Source organism: Tupaia chinensis, unplaced genomic scaffold (genome assembly GCF_000334495.1).
Source record: "Tupaia chinensis unplaced genomic scaffold, TupChi_1.0 Scaffold000541_1, whole genome shotgun sequence".
Taxonomy (NCBI): Eukaryota; Metazoa; Chordata; class Mammalia; order Scandentia; family Tupaiidae; genus Tupaia; species Tupaia belangeri.
In genome coordinates, this window is record NW_006160054.1 from 1,224,320 (window position 1) to 1,232,068 (window position 7,749).

A 7,749-nucleotide genomic window follows, 5' to 3' on the forward strand; every position below is an offset into this window, starting at 1 on the left:
CACCGGGTCTGGGACTCGAACCACAGTCAACTACGTGGGAGTCCAGTGATGTAGCCATTATGCCATCTGCTGGTCCCCCCAGACAGAAACTTTTCTACAGAATTTTCTGCAATCCAACTCTACAAAGAAGCCAAACAGTTCATGAGGGCCCAAGAGAAAACAATCTACTAGATTTGGTAAAAGCAGAAGAGAAACTGCTGAAGCAAGGGGGTTAGTGAGAGGGTAGGTTGGCCTCAGCCTGGTGCTTCAAATAAATCAAAAGTCCTATCAATAAAATATGAAGAAGTAATTCACATATTTCAATCATTTTATTCTAGCTTCCAAACCTTATTGAACTCATCTTGTAACCCTTAAATGCATTATACATTAATTAAAAGGCATTGATTATTTTTGTGTTTAGAAAACAAAAGTCCCCATGAAGATTTGTCAGCCTCCTTGTGGCTCCATAAGGATCTCAACAGCTGTAAGTTTACCTGCCATTCTCCTAATCCAACCTGAGGAAGAATGCTGGGCTCTTTAGAATGTTTCTATTTGCTCCATGACACACTTCCCCCCCTTACATTTTCTTTCACTCCACTGTCTACACTTAATCCCTGTGCCACACCATCCCTACTGCTTTGTATTCAAATGGTAGGATGACCCTTATATTCTATTTGCAACTCAATGCACCCTGCTCCTAGAGTGGACCTGCCCCTCCCCTGACTCTGGTGGCAACACTGCCTGATTAATCATCACATACCCATTTTAGTTTTTGACCACTCCTGGAATATGCAAAAGCAAGCTGAGACATTAGTAGTAACAGAGAGAAACACTAAAGTAAAACTACAATATTAAATAAATTCTTAGTAGTTCAGCAAATAGTCTTTTAGTAAACTGAATTTTGATTAATTTTTCATTTATTAAATCAATCTTTGGCATATTGGTGATATAAGGATCAATCAAGCATAAGAGTCAGTGTGGGTGACCAGCTACAGAAAAACTGGGGTCCTCCAGTTCACAGATGTTAGGGAGGGCAGTACTTCTACTGGAGAAGCCCACGAGTGGGTCTTAGCAGTGACATTTCTAAGGAGCTGAGGGTTCTGAAAGCATCAGGCAACACTGCTCATCAACTTTGCAGCAGGGCTTCCTGTAGAAAGGGAAGGCTGGGATCCTTGGTATTCTGTTGATTTAATGGAGTTGGTTTAACACCTCCCTCTCATCTACCTAATCCTGCAGCTGGCCACTGTGGTTAAGTGAGAATACAATTATTACTGATAGTGCTGAGGCTGGTGAAATGAGAGCTAGTAGGAGGAGGGGATGGTGAGGCCAAAGTTCAAGTCTTCAGAGAAAGGAAAAGAAGTTTCAGCAGATGTTTTCCTGATGTATTAGCTTGGACTCTGAGCATTCACCAAGTAAACTTTATTTATTTATTTATTTATTTATTTAGTGGCAGATCCAAGTGGAATGAGTATGGAGAGGTGAGACCTAGGCCCATCAAACATCCCTGATATGCACAGATTTTCCCATACGGACAAACTTTCCCATTGGCCATGGTTTTGTGATTTTTATTTACCTGCTTTGGACCATTTTATCTGTCATGCAGCATATTTAAATTCTGGACCCCTGTTAGAAATAGTCACAATGACAATGAGTAGGTACAAGAGTTGCTATGATGAAGAACGGGTACTGATTGAATGCAGGGAAAAAAATAGAGTATGGCAATTTTATTCCAAGTAAGTGAATGATAGGCTAGATTATACAGCACTGAGAGTACTCCCAGTGTATAGTGTTCTCCGTTTTTGCTCCTGGCTTTGAAGAGGGTGCTGTGCAGAACTATTTAAGTGCTTAGGATTTTTTTTACAAGATCCACTAAGAGAAAAATATAAATTAGGATTCTATAGTCATGTCTTTCCATCTCGGAAGCCAGAGGACAGGAAGATCTGAGTGTGCAGATCTGAGGGTGATTTGTAACAGGGGGTTGAGTTAGGCAATCTTGGCTAATCTGAGTGTGAAAGTCAATATGTAGGTCCATTAAAATCATATCCAAGTATACTAGGGGTTTCAGAGCAGGAAAAGTACACACTGTGGTCCACCTGGTGTAGATTAGATGTTCTTTACAATGTGGGTCCTTATGTCAGGCTGGTCATTGTGCCAGATGACCCCGAAGCTCAGATTCTGTGTGCTTGATGTCACCAGTGGTTCATGAGTATAATGCCAAGACGTAGGCAGAGTGTCAGGCATGAGCTTCCCAGGTGAGATGGGACTTAAACTTATTAACACTCTCTCTGAAGCTTTGTTGAATATGGCCCTGTGTTGCAGGAGACACCCCTGTGTCGAACCTTTGGCCATCTGTGGCCAGATGTCAGCAGCTGGTCTAACTGTGCTTCTAGTTAAGTTCCTAGCCTGAGGTTCTTCCAGTATGCAGGAAGGTGTGTCTCTTGCAGTCTCATCTTCAGAGAAAGGTACCAATTGCTGTGTCTATTCCAGTCTCACTGTGTTGAACCAGTGCCAGAAGCCCTGCCGTTGACCTTATTTCCTGGAGAACCATAGCTGTGATGGAACCACAGGCTTTCTCCATCTGTTTTGGGATGTCTTTTTAAAGACACGCATTATGAGATTTGTAATTCCATTCATGACATTTCTACTTTGAAAAAGGTTCACATTAAGCCATTTAGAATCTTTTTCTCAGTCCAGAAACCAATTATAAAGAGTTGACAAGGTTTTTATGCTGGCAAACATCAACATTTCTAGTCTGTAAACTTTAGGTTTTCTTTTGATTTCATATCGTGTGTATTATATTAGTCTTTTTTCCCCCCCTGTGAGAGAACACATGTACTGGCCAGGGAAGACAGATGGCCAGAAAGAAAGAGAGGAAAAGAGAAAGCATGTCCTATGGGACATGACCATGACCCGCCCCCTTCTCCATTTCTCCCTCCTGTTGGGATTGGGGGTATGTGTGCACACGTGCCCAGTGTGCTTCTCATGTTCCTGGGCCTTGGACTCAAACTGCACAGTCAGACATGTAGGATCCAGCCACCTGAACCACCATCTTGGGAGCTGGCCCTTGATATTATATTATACAGCTCATAGATATCAGTTATTCAATGAGCCAAAATGTGTATGTGCCTCCTGTAGCAAATCAGAATCTACATTCTTATAATGGTTTGAAGAACAATCAATCATCTCCGAAATCTGGGACCAGATTTCTTTTCTCATTCTCCCACCCCCCCAGTATTCATGATAAAGTTCACATGCATATGAGAGAGACAAAGAGAGAGAGAGAAGAGAGAGATGCACCCTTGACATGACCTGGTCACACTGCGATCCCCTTCCTCCAGTCCTCCCTAGGATCGTGGGCACTCTGTGGGTACCTGGCAGGTTTCAGGCTGAGTAGAGATTCGAACTACAGTCACCATGTGGGATCCAGCTTCTTGTAAGCAGCACATCACCACCGCACCACAGAGACTTGGACCTGGCTTTTTAAAAATTATTATTATTTTAATTTATTTTATACATTTAATTACTATACATCACTACAGCTTGTAAAATGATTTTACCCAACGTGAACACACTTCCCACCAGTCTAGTTGAATATATCATACCCTTTATCATCAATAGATGACCCTCCATTTCTGTGTTCCTCAAATGTCTTGCCTCTCTATTTTCTTCCTTGATTCTTTTCCTCTCACTCTTTTGGGACCACATTATTGCCATATTTCCTCATTTCTGAAAAGATCTATTCATTTAGGTTATATTTTGTTTTAAATGTGTTTTTCTAATTTGCTATATGCTACATACAGAAAAGTTAGCTATCCTAAAGCTACACTTAAGAGAGTAAGTTATAGGGACCAGCAGTTAGTGTAATGGCTACGTCGCTGGACTCCCATGTAGTTGACCGTGATTTGAGTCCCGGACCCGGTGGCTTAAAACTCACGCCAGGCGCGTGTGCATGAGATCCTGAGAGAAGAATGGAGGAGAAGGGATTGCGGCATGGCCATCCCCCCTGGGGGGTGATTTCTCGCTTTCTGTCTCTCTGTCTCTCTCTGTCTGTCTGGCGAGCGCACGTGCCCTATGGCAAAAACCTCTCCAAAAGACAAAAAAAAAGAGAGAAAGTTATATGTGTAAAAAAATAATTCATTATAACACTATTTGTAATGGCAAACAACTGGAAACAAGCCTGCATGCCCATCAGCAGAGATCAAGTTGAAAAGGTCATGATACCACACACAATGGGGTAATGCAACCATAGGAAAAATGAAAAAAAGGTCTTTGCATAATGGTAAATTGTGATCAACAGTGCTCTCTACGTGAAAAAAAGCAAAGTACAGGTGACTATAGATAGCAAGCTTTATTTTTTTTAAATAAATGAGAAGAAATAGAATGAACATATATTTATTTTCAGGAAGAAATATTGGAAGGATGAACTGAAAACAAATAAAATTGTTATTATAAATACACTGGTAACAAGGGTGAATGGGGTGAGATGAAAGCCAGATTTTTGAATATATGTCTTTTGATATAGCTCGAATTTTTAAAATCTAATGTTTTACATGTTTAAAATACAGTATATGGCTAAAAACAAGATAAAAAAGCCTTTAGAAGTAATGGAAGTTGTTGCTGCAGAAATACCTTACTTTTAAAGTTGGTTATTTCAGAAGAAGAATTAAGTATATGCTCACTTTCTTGTATAAACGTTATTTTGGCATAATCATGAAAGAAAGCCCTTCTTTTAGAGAAATGCCAGATAGTAATGCAGAATAAGTAGTACAAGTAAGGGATTATTATTTTTCAACCTTGTGAATAATCGATTCAGATAAAAATATACTTATGGATGCTAAAATAATTTGAGTGAAAGATTCACTCAGCAGTTATGGAGGGTCAAAGTACCATTGCCGGGACTTGTGAAGTGGCATTTCTCAGGGAAAACCATGACCAGACATTACCACTCAAAAGTAATAATCAGTGTTGTCAAAATCAATAGTGATGTGTTGTCTAATTTGCAACAACCAGATACTATGTTTTTCTGGACGTAATACTACATAAAGTATATTGCATCACCTATGAAGTATTTGTTGGGGCTCAGAAGATGATATCCCAAAGTGAAGGCCTCAGAAGCAGAGTTTCTCTCTGACCTTTTCCTGCCCTCCTTTCCTTCACTGTTCATTCTCTCCCCTAGGCAAGGCACAAAACTGGAATCCTCATTCCCTACAGCAGCTCATAAAAGCCACAATTCCTTCTCCCAAAGCCAGCTATAAAACTGAAAGGTACTAACTATAATTCTCCCCACCTTTCTGTGTAAGAGTCAGCCATAAAGAAATTTTCTAACCTCCTTGTTCAATATTAGGTAGTAAAACCCTCATTCCAGAGGGGTCCTGCCCCATTCCTGGGAGAAAGGAAGGCAGCTCAGAAAGCATCAAATCTAGGCCTTGCTAGGTTTCTCCCCCTAGCTCCTTCTTTGTTTAATCATATTTCCACCTGGGTGTTCCTGCTTTATTGAACATAAGCATATAATCAAACAGTTTTCCCTGTGTCTTTGAGTCTTCTATATGAAGGCTTTGTGTATGTATGTGTGTGTTAAATAAATCCGTATGTCCTTTCTCATATCAATTTGCCCATTGTCAGTGATTTTCAGCAACCTTAGAGGCCAAATTCTTTTGCCCATACACATTCCTGCCAAACTGTTTAACGTGAGTCTCGTTGTGTCTTTAGGTCTAGTTTTCTTTTTAAATTTTGTGAGAGGGCACGCACACAAAGAGAGGGAGAGAGAGAGACATAGAGAGAAAGCACCTCTCATGGATGGGGCATAGTCATGCTACAGTCTCTTCTCCTCCATTTCTCCCTCTTTTTGTCTACATATGTACATGCACCAGGCATGTTTTTCAAGCTGCACAGGACTCGAACTATGCAGTAAGCCATGTGAGATCCAGCAGCCTTCACCAGCAGGCCATGGACTGACCCAGTCTAGTTACCATTTTAAAATACAGAGGACAGAAGATCATATAATGGAGAAGTAATCAGACCAATATAGAAGTGAGACATGCTATAAGACTACTGGCCTTTCCTTTTAAGAGGTAAATCATAGGAAAAGGTGAAGAGGCTGGGAAAAACAGAGATCGTGATAGGGGCTATGCTAGGGTTTTTTGTTTTGTTTTGTTTTGTTTTGTTTTAGAGATTTTTGCTATAGGGCTTGTATGCTTACCAGAGAGACAGACAGAAAGCAAGAAATCGCCCTCTAAGAGGGATAGCCACGCTGCAAGCCCTGCTCTCCATTCTGTTGGGATTTTGGACACACACACACACACACACACACACACACACACACACACTGCACAGTGTGAGTTTTAAGTCACTGGGTCCAGGACTTGAACTGCAGTTGACTATGTAGGAGTCCAGCAATGTAACCATTACACCATCTTCAGGGCTATTCTAGATTAAAAGAGACTTAGACATTAGCGTTTCAGTTGATTCTGGTCTAGATAGACAAACTCTGACAGACAATTTGGAAGTTAAATATCAGCCAATAATAGATAATATTAAATCATTAATCATTAATATTTAATTAATATTAAATAATAATATAAATTTGATCAGGTGTGATCACAGCATTTATTATGATTAGGTGGGGAAATGTCCTCCTTTGCAGAGATGCATTTGAAGTATTTAAGGGAGAAATGCCATGTGTTGGGCAATATACTTAAAATATTTTGGGGGGATTGAGGCAGCTAGGATCACATGTGGCTAACTCCATGGTTCAGATTCTGTACCCAGCAGTTTGAAAAACACGCTAAGTGTGTGTGTGTGTGTGTGTGTGTGTGTGTGTGTGTGTGTGTCTCCCAAAATCCTGAAGAGGGGGAGAAATGGAGAAGAGATTGCAGCATGACAATTCCCCATGGGGAGAGGAGATGCTTTCTTGCTTCCCTCTCTTTCTCTCTTTCTCCAGTAAAAGCTCACAAGTGCTCTGGCAAATTAAGAACAAAACAAAACAAAAACCAAAACACCTCAGAGGAAAATATAGATGAACTGAATTGAACAAAATATTAGTCAAAATCTTTAAATCTAGGTGATGAGTATATGGTGAGGGTAGTCAACATTGTATTATCTCCACTACTATATAGGTGTGAAATTTTTCATTTAATAAAAAGATAAAGAACATAGTTGAAACAAAGAAACCAAGATTGGGCTTCCATGGTTCCCATTCCCCTTCCTGACGACCCAGAGAGGAGCAGCTGCCATGAATCCTTAGGTAGAAACCACAAGTTGAAGTGGACACAGTCATGCCAGCCCTGGACCATCCATTCTCCAGCAGTAGACTGTCTGCCTACCGAGGGTAAAGTCATTATTATAATTAAGCAACTAGAAAAATATTTTAAAAACTTGTGTGTAAATGTGTACAGTGTACTGACATGGGGTATATACTCCAAATCTCAGAAGTTTCGTTGTCCTCTCCCTCACCTTCCAGGCTAAATCTGGAATAGGACATGCAAAAGTGGAGTCCAGTGGAATGATTCTCTGCAAAGTCCAGAGCACTGTAAATTCTTAATAAAAGTTGCTAAAGAATTTCTTTGATTTATTTCACCAAGGATCAAATGATCTGCCTTCATGTAGGTGGCTTATAAAATAGAAATGAAGCTGCCCTGAGGACTCAGTCAGTGATAAAAGTTTTCATAAATCTATTTTCTGAACAGTAAATTTTACCAACACGGAAGAAGGGAAGATTGTAACCAGAAGTGTCTAGGTAAAAGAAAACTGCTTTTGAAACCAATGAATAAA